General features: G+C 40.3%; 1 long non-coding RNA gene across 2 annotated transcripts; it reads right to left on the minus strand.

Annotated features, from left to right (window-relative positions):
* Nucleotides 1–3,618: 3,618 nt before the first annotated feature.
* LOC137254610 (uncharacterized) lies at nt 3,619–12,643 on the minus strand. Of its 2 annotated transcripts, XR_010954048.1 has the most exons (6): nt 12,062–12,640; nt 11,920–11,999; nt 5,530–5,678; nt 5,250–5,458; nt 4,861–5,179; nt 3,619–4,790 (listed from the first exon to the last, which is right to left on the minus strand). It is a non-coding gene; the product is annotated as an uncharacterized lncRNA (long non-coding RNA). The 2 variants fall into 2 exon arrangements; XR_010954044.1 differs by having other exon boundaries at nt 3,619–5,179; nt 12,062–12,643.
* Nucleotides 12,644–17,214: the final 4,571 nt, after the last annotated feature.

The following is a 17,214-nucleotide window of genomic DNA, read 5'->3' on the forward strand; positions in this document are numbered from 1 at the left end:
GGGACCAAAAAGTTGCGATGCAATAGTATCGAAACAAAAAAGAAAAGACCGGCTATCACTAGCGAAAAAAAAGCCACGAGTTTCCGGCCGTAGAAACACAAAGAAGGAGTAGAAAATTTTAGAAAAGAAAAGAAAAAAATAGCCACGAGTTTTCCGGCCGGGAAAAAACGCAAGAATTAGCTTTTTACTTGCGCAGTTAATCGGAAATTTTTATAAAACCAAAAAGGTTTATCGTAAAACTAGTCCTATAAGGCGTTATACCAATGAGAAGATTTGCGATTTGCTTCAGCCTAAATTTTGGCGGCCCTGCGACCATACCAAAAGGATCGTATAATATCTAGGACACAACTTCAACACCAAAGGCGTCAAGCTCAAAGACTGCTTCATTAGCACTATTGCTTACCTCAGCTGCACGTCCCCAACTATATTCAACTCATCGCAAAACACCCTCGCGTGCTGTGCATATTTTCAAGAGAGTATTGTGAAGAACCAAAGGATACCAAACCAAACTACCAAAGAATAAACCGGGAAATGCCCAGAAACTAGGAAGAGTCGATAGCGCAAAGTCCATTCCGACAAACCTCTTTTCTACTCGTCTATTTTGGGTGGTAATAAACATTACAACGGTTATGTTGTGTTGGCACAAACTCAACGTATCGAATATCCAGTTGAAGTAGGGCGGCGTTTCACAGTCACACCTAGTGAGGAAAGTACAAGTGATTGCGATTCCGATTCAGACGGCACTAAACTAATTGTGATGACAACCCTTGTTATCCGAAGATAAACCCCTTTCTCTACGTTTACGAAGTACACTACCACCTTCGGAAAAGCGTCCGACACCACCTCCGCCTCCAGGGCCAGCAGTACGCTGCAGCGTAATACAACGAACGCCAAAATTACCAAGTCATCCAGATCGTAAAGGTCAGCACGAAGTTTTATCGCCACCAGGTTCACTCGATTACCTCGGACCAGAGCGCAACAACCACCAACAGTACCAACACAGCGCGCCCAAGACCGCGCGCCATAACCAACAACGGCGACGGGTTCACCAGCAACAACAACATCACCAGTAACCACGCCGGCAGAGGCCCATGGTACGTACTCTGGCGGCTATGTAAGTACCAGCAAAGTATAACCTTAGATATAAATAGTTAAAAGAAACTTCTAAGCAGCACTTAGAGAGTTTTATACAGCCCGGTTAACCCATTTAAAAATGGTCGATTTTTCTCGTCAAATTTTATTATTGAATACTTGAAATTGTTAGCTTTACAACAAAGGGCATACATCCTTTTTTTTATATCATTTTAATAATATATTTTGTCGCTTTAAAATGTCTGAAGTTAGCTCTATAAATTTTATTGATAATAAGCTGTCCTTATCACGTGAAACGTTTTAGCGATCCATTTTTGGAGCTCAACCATAAATTGTTAGAAAAAAAAAATTTTATGCACGAATTGGCTAGAAGATTAAAACTCTCTTTTCTTATATCATTCAAATACAATATATATATATATATATATCTATACATATGAATCACTATTGCTAGCGATATCGTTCGAACAACCAGAAGAAAATAATATACGTGCATATAATACATAGCGCTATACAAATTTAATCTTTATTGCTTTTATAACAAATTTTCTTGGTACATATTACATGTTAGTGTCATTATACTATGCGTTATACCAAATTGCTATTTTGTTACACTCAAAAATAAGTTCTATTACAACAACATAATAATTTTGTAAGAGAGCCCCAATTATCGGAATTTGTATCCCAACTTTATAGCCCTAAAATATGTTTTGTGAATGGAAAACAGAAAAGGGGTACTCGACCTATTCTTACGTTGTATGTAGTATATTTACTATACATAAGTACATTTAATTACATTTTTTTTTCTTTCCACACAAAGCGTTTATAACGATTGTCAAAAAAATAAAAAAAGGGGGAGACACAAATATATGTATAACGCGAAATATTACGAGCAAGAGTAAGAGAAAAGAAAAGAACCCCCAACAGAACAAACTGGGCCAGACTTAAGTATTCATATTAGATTTCGTTTTCGATTTCGGCCCAATAAAGTGTGAACTGTTGGATTATTTTTTTTTTCCTCTCACTCTATACCCTACACACACTTACCTACATTTTCATAGTGTGAATAGCTATTTGTAGTTCAACAATGCTTTAGCCCTGGTTAAGAAACCTGCACTTTCGTATTTTTTTCGTAGCATACATACGTTAAAAGAAATGAGTATTGAATAAACTTTTGTTCTGGCTCATTTAGAAGGCACCCGAAAATTTAGGTGCGTCGGTGGCCATGGATTTTGAGGGTGGGTTAAAGCACCGGGCGTCGCAACACCACCCGCGGTGCCCCTCTATATATTCGGCCCATTTCTGTTTCTTCTTTTTTTCATTTTCAGCTTTTTTTTGTATTTTAATTTTCAACAGTTAGTAACCGGTCGTTTCCGGTTCGATTTTTTTTGCGTTATAATGTAGTTTTTTTTTGAATTTTTGAATTTTGCTTAACGGTCTGTCCGTGGCATCCGGTTCGACCGGATGTCGGTTTGTTTAGAATTTCCAGCGTTTTGAATTAGTTCTGCGCTGTGTCAGTTTTTTAAAGGCATGATAGGAACTTTTTTCTGATTATGGCGCAGAAACAGTAAGGTTGGCAAGGACCCGCCCCAGCCGACAATGACTAGCCATTGCGCACCACCGCATCATGCCGACCGCCTTCCTTACTGCTTCCACCGAAAATGCGATTCCATAACATGTCTGCAAAAATTGTTCAATACAGCTCTATTATGATCCTTATTTAATACTGTTTTCACAAAGAAACTTAATGATCTCATTTCACCTGCTAATGGAATCGTAAATTTGTTGCTTTCACACAGAAGTAACTGCTCGATTAGTATGAATGATGAGACAGATAATCATGGCGGAACGATACAAGGTGGGAGCATGGTGGCATACCTACAAACAAAAAAATTCCATGTACTTGTAAATTCGATGGACAAATGTCAAAATCGTACTGCGCCGGTAGTTGATGTATCAAATCAAATAAAAAAGGTTATAATCAGCTGTTCGATGCGGCCACCTTGTATCGTTCCGCCATGCAGACAATGACATTTGCTTTGACAAATGACATTTTTAAGCACTGAACACACCAAAAACTAAGAAGCGGAAACGGAAGCGGAACGCTCCCAACAGAGTTGCATTGCGCTTTTGACTTCATTAGGCATTCGATTAGCTACCCTACAAGACAGGTACCCGTTACCTAATCGATTACTTAATCGTTACCAATAACTTGGTCACCAATTATCGTCATAATGACTTTTACATTGCTGTCGGGAAAAAGGTAACGCATGCGCTCTCTCAAAATAGTGTACGTGTGACTCGCTTTCTCGCTCTTACCTATTGTGTTTTCGACATTCCTTCTCGCTCGATGTTATTTACATTTTTAAGTTACTTCATTAGGTATGTTTTCGTTATCGCTAACCAAAACATATGCAACAACAACAACACGGGTAACTGGCCTATCGGTTACCCATACCGGTTACCTTCTGTCAATTCGCTATTTATATGAATGAAACGCGTCCTTTTTGTTTAAATAATATTTAATTCATAAATAATGCATGTTTAAAATAGTTTTTACAGTTAAAATCATGTCCTATTATTCTAGTAATTTTTACATATGTGCATTTTTATATTCATAAACTATATAAATACATTAACGTCTATTCATAGGCGTGCACTTTCCGAAACCTTGTTTTGAAATTCTTATTTTTCATGCGGTGGTGGTGTTGCTCACTATCAGTTTCCAGAGTCATATTAGTTTGGTAGGTATAGTAAGTTCAGTCGTAGCGGAATATAGGCAGCATGTCAGGAGCATCACCAGAATCCAAATAAGCATTGTAATTCATTTCGTCATTATAAATAACTTGTAGATGCCACATAGGTGTAACCATACTCTGAGATTTTTTCCGTTCAGATCTTGTAGTGTACAATGAGCAAACTTTTCATAAACATGCACACGTAAACTTGTATTTGTTCAAAATTCTTCACCACATTCGAAACATGGAAAAGATGTTCTTTCATCCGTTGTTTTCTTTTGTTCCTGTGTTTGCGTAGGTACCATTGTGATGCAAGTTCTTGATTACAATATGGACAAACAGTTAATTCTAGACTTTTTGTTGTTACATCAATTGTTTCAGCGTGTTGTGCATGTAAATTAAATTTCATACTTGAATGTGTTTTAGTCTTCCAATGGCATAATTTACATTTTAAATAATGACTATTGGGCATATGAGAAATCTCATGGTCCAATAATTTGTTGAAGCTTGGTGTAGCTGTTTGAAAATCCCACAATTTTTAAATTGTAAATGTTCTAGCTTCTCTAGACGATGCATAAAGTAGAATGGCGTTGGCTATCTTCACCTGGTATATATTGATATTCGGGCGAATAAACAAATGGACCACTTATAATTGCACACCTAATGTGCATTCGCATACATATGTTGCATATGTGAAACATATAACGATGTACCAGCGGATTTTTATGCAGCTGACGCTGGATGAAGCATTGGATTTTGTGTTGCAAAGTAGGCGACATATATTGCTGTTGATGGATGCGCATATTGCGAATATGTTGGTGGTTCACTAGTCATTAATTGATTAGAGGTTTCAACTTGTTGCGATTCTTGTTGTTGTTGCTGGCTGCTGATGTGGTGTTAACGTCTGTTGTACAAAATTTATTGTTGGTGTTGTTATGGTGCTTACATAACCGGTTGACTCTAAAGTAAAAACCAAAACAGAATATTAGAATCAGTGTTTATGAAAAACATGTTTAAAGTAAGCTCTTGCAACAACGTGATCGGCGGCTACATCCTGGAGTGCAGGATAGTGGTTCACTAGTCATTAATTGATTAGAAGTTTCAACTTGTTGCGATTCTTGTTGTTGCTGCTGGCTGCTGATGTGGTGTTAACGTCTGTTGTACAATTTATTCGGGTGCTTGCACATGTTGTTATTATGGTTCTGGAAAGCCTTCCGATATTGAAAGTCGTTGATTAATGTAATCTCAACGTAGTGAACTACTCCCACGGCCGCGTCCGCGGTAAGTATTACATTTGAAGGCCCTTAAGTTACATGCATAGTTGACATCACTTACATAACCGGTTGACTCTAAAGTAAAAACCAAAACAAAATATTAGAATCAGTTTTTATGAATAACATGTTTAAAGTAAGCTCTTACAACAACGTGATCGGCGGCTACATCCTATGAAAGTAGTGTGGTGTTCCACCTTGTATAAACATAGGTACTGGATGTGCTCAACCGTGCAGATTAGCATTACCAGTAACATCATTTACATAAATTGGTCCAGTTTGATTTGCACCAGGCTCTGGCGGAGGAGCTCCTAACTTCCAAATCGATTCAAGGCAAGTTAATTAAAATCATAGAAACTGTTAGAATCAAATTTCATTATTAAATTTTTAAAAAAAATTAATTAATTATTATAATTCATACAACATACTTGCACGCCAGTCATTGCTATATTTGCCTCAGGAGATGATAATAATGGCACAGCAGTATTGCAATGCATACTAACCCGATTTGATTTGTTGTGTGATGGATTTTTTTTTATCGAGGAATCAATGATTGGACCACTGCTTTGCCGATTCACTACCAAATTAGGACCATTATTAGTGTGCTCATTTGTCTTATGATGACCAGGTGTTGCATTATATTTTTATTATTCGTGCTGACATAATGACTGGGTGCATCAATTTGACAACCATGCGGGGTGTGAGCGTGATTATGATATGAGAGTAAAATATTCTTTTGCACATACAACTTGTCTTTATATAATTCAACTTCCTCCACCCATAATTCTTGAAAATCTAATATTTCCAACCCTTTTGATTTTGCGCTTCCTTCCCCCATGTCTTAAAAGGTGGACCGCAAATTTACTGGGTGGTCGGCAGGCAACGGTGCAATTTAGAAACGAAACATCAAAACCAAGAAGAATTAAACAAGGGGTGCCACAGGGTGATGTCTTATCCCCACTTTTGTTTAATTTCTACATATCTAAACTACCTTCGCCACCAGAAGGAGTTACTATCGTTTCCTACGCCGATGACTGCACAATAATGGCTACAGGCCCAGGTCCAAAGATCGATGAGCTTTGCAACAGAATAAATGGCTACCTCCTTGATCTCTCCAGTTTTTTCGCCTTGCGAAACCTGGCATTATCACCGACTAAATCCGTCCCAAATGTCGACCATTTTGAACATCCACGTCGCTATCGCTTCCCAAGGCAGTCGGTTCTATGTACCGGAGCGACTCGGGATTTTTCCCGACCAAGGACTGTCATTTCAGTGTAACCCCATTTAATTTGTTTCGGCCCTCCCACAAATTGTCATCCTCCCAGCAGCTCCTTGCAGCAGGACTGCTCCATATTCTCTTGCTCCGGGAAGGTATCGAATCCAATCCGGGTCCGTCTCCTGACCCCGGTCCTGAGAAATGGTTTTGCTGCATCTGCCGGAAAAGAATCTTTTTAGGACGGTCATACTCTGTTCAGTGTGTCTCGTGTAAGGGATGGTTGCATCGGACAGGTTGTTCTGGGCTTGATCCCAAAACCCGACGTCCACGTAACCTTTATAAATCTTTTGTGGCTCCTTGCTGTTCACACCCAAGGGCGCCCCGTAGTCTACGTCTAAGCGCCCCCCCCCCCCCCCCCCCCATTACCTTCCAGCAGCCCCGCTGCTCAGCAAGCCACAACAAGTACCCGCTGCTGCTCGCGCCCCACGGCGCCAACAACTCATAACTACAATCTTCGTAGTAGAGTCGGAAGCAATGCTGAGCAACAGCCCCTGCCCCCGTCTTCTCCCCCCCCCCCCTCTTTTCCGGCAGCAATCGTGTAGGTCAGGGAAACATACTCTTAGTCCCTACCTCCGTTTGCACCGTTTGCCAGCACAGAATATATATGTTTGCGACATCCGCCCAATGCAGCTCCTGCCTTGGGTGGTGCCACTTTCCTAGATGTTCTGGTCTCCGCGACGGCAACCCCTCGACGGGTTTCATCGCGCCATGTTGCCAGGTCGCAAACCCAAATCATCCGGGTACCCTAATGCTTGCCCAAGGACGCCCAGTCCCAGGGCCACAACAGCAATTGCGTCCTGGCCTTCCTCAACCCAGGCGTAGTCACCCGTCACTTACCCCCAGGGTGGCGACGTCTCCCCTCGTGCACTTCAGAATTCTGCAGTTAAACTGTAATGGACTAACTGGGAAGATTACGGAGATAGTCAATTTCATGAAGCGGCACAACATCCGCATTGCTGCGATTCAAGAGACTAAACTCACAGCACGATCTGCATTGCAGACCTGCTCTGGGTATAATGTCCACAGAAAAGATCGCGAGAGCGGAAATGGAGGCGGCCTCGCGTTTATAATACACCACTCTGTGCAATATCACATATTTGATCCTGGCATCGACCGCAGGGACAACGTCTTAGAACGTCAAGGCCTATCTGTCCGGTCAGGCGATGCAAACCTAGAAATCATCAACATCTACATCCCCCCTGCCACCTGTTGCCCCGGTGGATACCACCCTAATATCAGAGCCTTACTCACTGGAAACAATCGCATTATTTTAGGCGACTTCAATGCCCATCATGATCTATGGCATTCAAATTTGCGGGCGGACAGTAGGGGCGAGATGTTGGCGGATCAAATAGAAAAAACGACGTTCTGCACAATAAACGGAGACGCCCCCACACGTATGGTAGGAAGCTGTCACAGTTCGCCAGATATCTCAATCGTGAGCGCAGAACCCGTAAACTGCGTCAACTGCCAGCCGATGGTATCATTGGCATCCGACCACCTGCCTATACTTGTTTCGCTCGAGCGTACCGCCTACTTCATCGTCACCGAAAAACGCACTTTCGTAAACTTTAAAAAAGGAAAGTGGGAAGAATATAAATCCTTTACAGACAACCTCTTTGCTGCCCTCCCTATCCCGACTGATGCCCGCCAAGGGGAGCGTGCCTTCCGCAAGGTCATTGAATCCGCCTCGGCACGTTTCATTCCCGCCGGGAGAATTCCCGAAATCCGGCCCCACTTCCCGGCGGAGGCCGCAAACTTAGCGAGAGAACGTGACCTTATAAGGCAGCTTGATCCAGGCGACCCCCAAATAAGGGATATAAACCAACGCATCAGATTGCTTGTGGATGAACACAAGCGGGCGAAATGGGAGGAGCACCTAAGAGGTTGTAACCTCTCTACCGGTGTGGGTAAACTTTGGTCCACCGTAAAGTCCCTATCGAATCCGACTAAGCACAAAGACAAAGTTTCCATCGCCTTTGGCGACAAAGTGCTGTCGGATGCGAAAAAATGCGCGAGCGCTTTCTGCCGACAATATATAATGCATTCTACGGTCGACAAAGATAGACGGAGGGCCAACAGACACGCACATAAACACAAATTCAGCGCGTCACCAATCACCATCACCGCTAAAGAGGTTGAGGACGCCATTGGTCGCGCTAAACCATCCAAAGCAGTGGGCCCAGATGGCATAGCCATGCCGATGCTTAAAAGCCTAGGGAAAGAGGGTTTCAAATATTTAGCGCAGGTCTTTAACCTGTCTCTTTCCACCTTTGTCATACCCGAGAAATGGAAAATGGCCAAGGTGGTCCCGCTACTAAAGCCTGGTAAACCAGCTAACATAGGAGAGTCGTATCGTCCGATATCTCTCCTATCGCCAGTAGCAAAGACGCTCGAAGCCATTTCGCTCCCTTATTTCCAAGCAAATTTGCAACTAGCCTCCCACCAGCATGGCTTCAGAAAACTCCATAGCACTACCTCCGCGCTAAATGCCATTGGCACCCAGATAAATTGCGGTTTAAATCAAAACCCCCACCATAGAACAGTACTCGTAGCGCTAGACCTATCAAAAGCTTTTGATACGGTCAACCATGGCTCGTTACTACAAGACCTGGAAGGGTCTACCCTTCCCCCATGTCTTAAAAGGTGGACCGCAAATTATCTGGGTGGTCGGCAGGCATCGGTGCTATTTAGAAACGAAACATCAAAGCCAAGGAGAATTAAACAAGGGGTGCCACAGGGTGGTGTCCTATCCCCACTTTTGTTTAATTTCTACATATCTAAGCTACCTTCACCACCGGAAGGAGTCACAATCGTTTCCTACGCCGATGACTGCACAGTAATGGCCACAGGCCCAGGCCCACAGATCGATGAGCTATGCAATAAAATAAACGGCTACCTCCCTCATCTCTCCAGTTTTTTCGCCTCGCGAAACCTGGCATTATCACCGCCTAAATCTTCCGCGACCTTATTTACAACATGGACGTCCCAAATGTCGACCATTTTGAACATCCACGTCGATGGCTCTACGCTACCGACTGTCCTACACCCCAAAATCTTGGGTGTGACGTTTGATCAGGATCTACATTTTGGTGAGCACGCAGCCGCAATTGTTCCGAGAATTCAGAGCCGTAACAAAATCCTCAAATCCCTTGCTGGCAGTACCTGGGGAAAAGATAAAGGAACGCTCATGACTACATACAAAGCAATTAGCCAGCCGATTACGTGCTATGCGTCACCCATATGGTCGCCAAGCCTAAAAATTACCCACTGGAAGAAGCTACAGGCCTGCCAAAATACTGCTCTCAGAATTGCCACGGGCTGTCTTCTTATGTCCCCAGAACACCATCTACATAATGAGGCGAGAATACTCCCCATCAGGGAAAGAAACGAGATGCTGACCAAACAGTTCCTGTTGAATACCCAGAAACCTGGGCATCCCAACAGACATCTGATTGACGAGCCAGCACCGCCTAGGGGCTTAAGGAGTCATCTCCGTAAGCATTTTGAGGAAATACGGCATCTGAGAACACAGCCGTATGAAGCGAAAAAACACAAGCAGGTCCTTGGTGAACTCCACAAACAGGCGTCGGACCTTTATGCCGGGAATTGCCCGGTGAACCCAGTACTCAAAGTAAAGTATCCAAAACTTGCGGAAGAGGAACGCATACTCCCCAGGGAAACGCGTGTCACTCTGGCTCAACTTCGTTCTGGATACTGTAACAGGTTAAACTCTTACCTATCCAGAATCAACCCCGACATACAAAATGTATGCCCCGCTTGCAATGTGTCCCCACATGACACCAACCATCTCTTTAATTGAAATGTGGAACCAACGCCTCTAACACCCCTTTCCCTATGGTCCACCCCTGTTGAAACAGCAAGTTTCCTTGGACTCCCGTTAGAGGATATTGATGACAGTTTGTGATCGGTCGCGTCTGTTAGGTGGGGCGAAGCACTGCTACAACAACAACAACAACAGCTCAATATTAAAGAGCACAATGAAATGCTGATATTTTTTTTTTGACCCACTGTGTCAAACATGCAGCCTTCCACCCCACCAAAATCCATGTTTGCGTACAAAATGCGCCAACTGCGATAAACAACACCCATCTATTTCGAATAAATGGCCGGTTCCTTCCAGAAGGAAAAACTTATTTCCTACAGCTTCATCCCGACTCTCCTTCGCTGAAGTAGTCCACCCCAGCAACAATGGACTTACGACAAAAAACATTCGGCATATTCGATATAAAAGCTAGTGCAAACTCAGATCTGTTACTCATAGGAGATCTGAATGCATGGGGTTCAGAAACCACCAATCAAAAATGGAAAATAGTTGAAAACTTTCTGCTATCCAAGAGCCTAAAAGTTTTAAACGACATGCCACCGACCCATTTCACAACACACCAGATACATATTTACACACATTAATGTATGCATATGCTCCGCTGGGATGCGTCCAAAACTAAATTGCTCAACCCTATCCCAACTCCATGGAAGTGACCACTTCCCTTTGGTCACAAAAATGCTGTTACCTGGATCAAACCCGCGCACCCCCAACCCGAAGATCATTATTAACACTTCGGTAATAGTCTAGTTGAGGGGTCGACTGCTAATACGCGTCAAAAAATATCGAGAGAAGTGTCAAAAGACGCGTAATAATCTCGAGAGCAATAATCCGAAGGAGGAAAAGAAAAATTGTATCTCTGTCCGGAGATATTTGCAGTTGAAGTTGGTGATTTTCATGTGGTTGTTGTTGTGTTTGTACCCACAAAAAAAATGTGCATCACCGTGGGGGTAGCCACGGTTATACCACACACCCGGACTTGGCATGACGTAGCACAGGATCATTTTCTATAAGCGCGGCCGAAGGCCGCCAACGCAGAAAGGTGTTCTTCGCAAAAATACTATGGATCCCACCCCGGTTTCGGAGGTACCCGCGGGTCTTTTTTCGGTATTTCCTCAATATCTTTTGAACGAGTTAAAATTTTTATTTTCCGCCTTCGGATTATCAATACTGATGTCAAGACGCGTCGTTTGACACCTCTCTCGATATTTTTGGTAGCGTATTAGCAGTCGACCCCTCAACTAGACTATTACCAACACTTCTTTTCCTCTGCTAAATAAATAAAATAATAGGCGGTAGTAGTGCAGTTTAGGGGCCCCACCCTAAAGTTGGGCCAAGACTTTCGTGTGAGGTATCAAAAGACGCGGATTAATCTCGAGAACAATAATCTGAAGGCGAAAAAAAATGATATCTCTGTCCGGAGATATTTGCAGTTGAAATTGGCGATTTTCATGTGGTTGTTGTTGTGTCGTACCCAAAAAAAAAAATTGTGCATCACCGTGGCGGTAGCCACGGTTATACCACACACCCGGACTTGGCATGGCGTAGCCCAGGGTTATTTTCTATAAGCGCGGCCGAAGGCCCCCAACGCAGAATGGTGTTCTGCGCAAAAATGCTATGGATCCCACCCCCGGGTCTTTTTTCGGTTTTTCGTTAATATCTTTTGAACAGGTAAACAACGTTAAAAAAACTTACATGTTACTCGCTTCATGCTACTAGCTGACTTGCTGAGAAGGATGATGCTGTTCCACAGTCTTATTATTGAACTGAATTGGCTGTAATAAAACAAAGAAAATATTGGCTTTATTAAGGCATCAATTTTTGTAAAACTACTTACATGTTACTGGATGATGCTTTTCCACCGTCTTGCGAAAATTTTATTGAATTGCAGCTAAAGACAAAGATGGTCGTACCGTTTGAGAAATTTATAATAAACGAGAAGTTTTGCCGGTTTTTCTTTAATGAGCGAAGGCCGCCAACGCAGAAAGATGTCCTGTGCAATACAATTTTTAATTCCCGTTTTCAGATTCTAAAAACGGAGCTCGAAATGCGTATTTTGTTACCACCTTTGATAAAAATTAGGTTGTGCTCTGTCTTGTAAAACGTTACCTTTTTTGGTTTTGGAAATCGAATCTTCCAATTGCAATTGGTGGCATGAGGACTTGGTTGCCTCTAGTTATATAGCCAGGTTAACGTATAAGGTAGAACGCAATATACTTACAACATTTAGAAGTGCCCAAACAACTAGCACATATCACAACTAAAAGCACATGAATTTTTCCTTTTTATTAACAACTTAATTATATTTTTTGCGTTTTAATATTTTCCGGAATAATTATTGTACCGTTATTAAAGATGACACTGTCATTTCGATGACAGCATGAAACGTCGATGGGTTAGTGGAGAGCGAAAAAAGCTTTGAATGTGTGAGTGCACTGGTTACCTCCGTCTTGTAGGGTACTAATGAAATAATAATAGATTCGAATTTTGTAGGGAAGATTGATAAGTGGTAGATAAGCGGCATAATGTAGAAAATTGCCTTTATTATTCAATAAGCCGTCTGTGTGAAAATAGTATTAAAATGGGACAAAATGTTGATTGGCTTGAATTGACATTTCATCCTCGTGTTCCAATGGTACATGAACCAGGGGCCCTATTCAGTAGTGTTGGGAACTATCGAATGAAAACTATCGAGTTATTCGATAGTTCACTAATTTTCATTCATTCGATAGTCATTTGAAATTCGTTCATTACTATTTTTTCGAATTACTAGTTTTAGGTATGAATGATTCGTTCACTACTATTTTTTCGAGTTACTAGTTTTAGGTATGAATGATTCATTCATTACTATTTTTTCGAATTACTAGTTTTAGGCATGAATGATTCGTTCACTACTATTTTTTCGAGTTACTAGTTTTATGTATGAATGATTCGTTCATTACTATTTTATCGAACTACTAGTTTTTGGTATGAATGATTCGCTCATTAGTATTTCTTCGAATCGTTCGTCCTATTTATATTTTTGCTGTGCATATATCAGTGTTAAAAAGGTATTAAAATAAATTTAGCATACGTCAACCTAATCGACAAACGTTTTAAGCGTGGTAATTATTAAATATTTTTAACTTAGGAAGTGATTTTAACGATTTAATTTGTGTAGATATTTATAATGCGGCCTGGATTGAAGAGATCTTCCGTTTGGGAGTTTTTTTTACCAAAAATGGCAATGAAGTTAAATGCCATATATGCAAAAAAAAAATTTTTAAATTTCTGGCAACACATCAAATTTAAATGACCATCTACGCCGTAAGCATCCGTCTTCCTCAGAACATAGGAATCTAACTTCAGGAGAAATAGCGCCAGTAATTTCAGAAGAGGAACGTAGTTCCACTTCTCTTTCGTCAACTACTGCAGGGAGTGCAGCGCGCAGTTCGTTAACAGTACCTACCGAAGACATTTCCAATAGTGGATGTTTGAGAAGGACTGTTCAAACAAAATTATTTGTTACCAGCACACGTTCTGAGCTCTCAGAGCAAGAAAAAAATAATATTGATGAATCTCTTTTAAAGATGATTACAAAAGACTTGCAGCCGCTTTCCATAGTTGACAATGTAAGATTTGTAGAATATACAAAAAAGCTTCAGACATTATATTCCGTGCCAAACAGAGAAGTTTTATCAAATATAATGCTACCTTTTAAATACAATGAAGTAAGAAAGAAACTGCATGACTTGCTCAACATTGTAACACATATTTCAGTTACAACTGATATGTGGACTTTTGATAGTCAAAAATCTTTTTTGTCAGTTACTAGTCATTTCGTTCGGGATAACAAAATGATTTCTGCAGTTTTATCAACAAAGGAAATCTTAGGAAATCATACCTCCCAAAATATATCTACAGAATTGGTTAATATTTGATGAGTGGTCCGTTTTTGACAAAATAGTTACTGTAGTAAGTGATAACGGGGCTAATATTAAAAAGGCTGTAATTGAAATGCTACAGAAGCACCACCACCCATGTGTAGCGCACACATTAAATTTATGTGTAATTGATGCCATCAAAGCTGTTCCACAAGTTACTGTGCTCATAACCAAGTGTCGTGCCATAGTCACTTACTTTAACCATAGTTCTCAAGCGACGGAAAAATTAAAAAATATTCAAAAGCAAATGGGCGTTACTGAACTGAGGTTAAAACAAGATGTCCCTACCCGGTGGAATTCCACCCTTATAATGATGGAGCGCATATGCTTGGTAAAAGAACCACTCTCTGCCATAATAACTTCTTTACCAAATGCTCGCGATTTCCTCAATTCATCAGAATGTGAAACATTGTTGGACTACACTAATCTTTTCAAGCCCGTAGAGGCCATGACAACCGAATTGTCAGGGAAAATTATCCCACGATGTCACTGGTAGTGCCCCTAATCAGATGTCTTCAATACGCAGTACGAAATCGCAAAATGAAAACTGTAGAGGGAGAAAGTTTGAAGAGCAGATTGTTAGAGGTAGTTTGGAGACGATTAGGGCAGTTGGAGTCTGAAAAAATGTGCGCCAAATCAACATTCCTAGATCCTAGGTTTAAAAAAATTGCGTTCGGTAATGAAATTAATGCAAATAATACAACAAAATGGCTAGTGGAAGAAGTAACTTCCCTAATACGGCAACAAAACACAAGTGTTTCTACCAACACCCCAAGAGAAGTATCGGTCGATAAAAGCGAAGTATCTCTCTGGCACCTTCTCGATGAAAGAGTTGCTGAAGCAAAAACAATTTGTCAAAACGCGCCCAATGTCAATGCAAATATTCAGTTGGAGCAATATCTAAGGCAAAATTTTGTTGATCGCTCAAATAATCCCCTAGACTATTGGAATCGTAGCCAGTCAACATTTCTGGAACTATATATGCTTTCGAAAAAATATTTATGTATACCCGCAACATCGGTTCCGTCAGAACGAGTTTTCTCGAAAGCAGGGAAAATAATTAACGACAGGAGAAACCGACTTAAAGCACATAAACTAGATATGATAATATTTTTGAACAGCAATTTAAACATTGAAGGTATTTTTCATGTCAACTCGATGTACATACTTGTATTATTTACTTTACAATCAATTTTTTTAGGGGTTTAATAACACAATCAGTTGCCATCTCTGCGGCGAAAATTTAATATAGACCCTCATGCACCATCCGATTTTGGCTAGAACAACTATAGCGACTTTTAGTATTTAAGTGCTTGAAATATTTGTTTTATGTTTCTTTTATAAGTGAAATTTAATGTGCAATTTTTATATTAATTAAACGTGACCTGAATTTTGGAAAAAAAACAGTAGCTTATGTATAAGTTAAGGCAATCAATAATGCCTCTGAAACAGATTTGAATAATACAGATAAAAATCAATTTTAAGTAACCTTCTTTCCTATTGTTGGTGTTGTAGAGGCATAAAATATCCCCACAGGTTTGGGGGAGACCAAAAAACTCAGTGGGTTGCGAACCAAGGTCATTTGCATATCATTCATGCGCTTTGCATAACATGTAACAAAGGCATTTAAATTGAATATTTTCATTATTTACTTGAAGCAAAATTTACACCATTTTACGTTTTTGTTACGTTCCAATGTAGCGTGATCCAGATACGGATAGAAATTTAACATACAAATGCAACAACAAATTGATCCATATGGTTCACATTGTTGTCGCATTTGCATGTTAAATCTCTAGCCGTATCTGGATCACGTTTCATTGGAACACGACGTTTTTTGTCTTATATAGGTTTGTTCTTTAGCTACCCCGAGGGGTAACTAAAACAATCCAGAAATTGTTCTTTTGGCTTCTGGCAAGCTAAAGAACAAATCAAATGAATGAATGAAAAAATTCGTTCGATAATTAAAATCATTCATTAACTAACTATCGATTGTTGAATTCATTCGATAGTTCCCAACACTACTATTCAGTAACTAAGAGTTTCGAAATGTACATTTTTCTTTCATACAAATTATAATATGACATGCAAATGCAACAACAATGTGATCCATATAGTTGTATGGTGGTATGAATTTGACATTAGCTGTGCTTTTTTTACCTCTATATACTTTTACGCTTAAACTTTATATGGACCGCTAAGCGACAAACTTTAAATACACCTCTGAAATTGCTGCGCATAAAATTTGTCCTACTAAATTTCAATACGCATTATACTCAGATGTAACTGGAATATGTCTCTTTGTTTCACCCTCTACACTAATTCTACGTATTCTGTGTGTGTCCACAATTCATTGCAACTGATTCAGCCATATGTTATACCCCATGGCCATCAGCGGATTGTGTCTCCGCTTTTCGGTACACCCTGTGCTGCAGAGGTAGTTATTTGACATATATGTAATACTCCTATATTGCTACAAAAGGCTAGGTACATTCCCAAACATCAGAGTGCCGATATATTGCTTTTTAAACGTTTTGTTTTTGTATTCAATAATTGAATGTACCTAAATTTTAATTTTTTCTTGTCACACTTATGCTGCTAGAATCACAAAAATTGTATAGGCTGTCTTGTTTTGATTTCGAATTCAAACACATTGCGAGCATTTTCTATTAGCAATATAGGAGTATTAAAGCCTTCCGCGATTTACAACCAGATTGACTGAATTTTTGTATGTGTGCGTGTCGGGTATTTGACGCTTGCCCCGCGACTATCAAATAAAAAGCCATCAATCAACACTTGCATTGAGAAACCGTAGCGTTCGGACGTGAATATGCCGTCATCGGATGATGACCTTTTTTTACTTGCAATTACAGCAGTTTTATTAAATAATAAAAAAATTAATAAAAATTTTATTAAATAATAATAAAAGCTTTACATTCCATAAAGCTGCTAAACATTGATAATTTTCAATAAATTTTAATATGAATTGCTGTTCTTCCGCGCACTTGTTCATTTTGAATGTCGACACAAACTAAATACAACCCTGCGTTTTGTCAATCACACCCCG

This window comes from Eurosta solidaginis, chromosome 1, assembly GCF_040869045.1.
Source record: "Eurosta solidaginis isolate ZX-2024a chromosome 1, ASM4086904v1, whole genome shotgun sequence".
Taxonomy (NCBI): domain Eukaryota; kingdom Metazoa; phylum Arthropoda; class Insecta; order Diptera; family Tephritidae; genus Eurosta; species Eurosta solidaginis.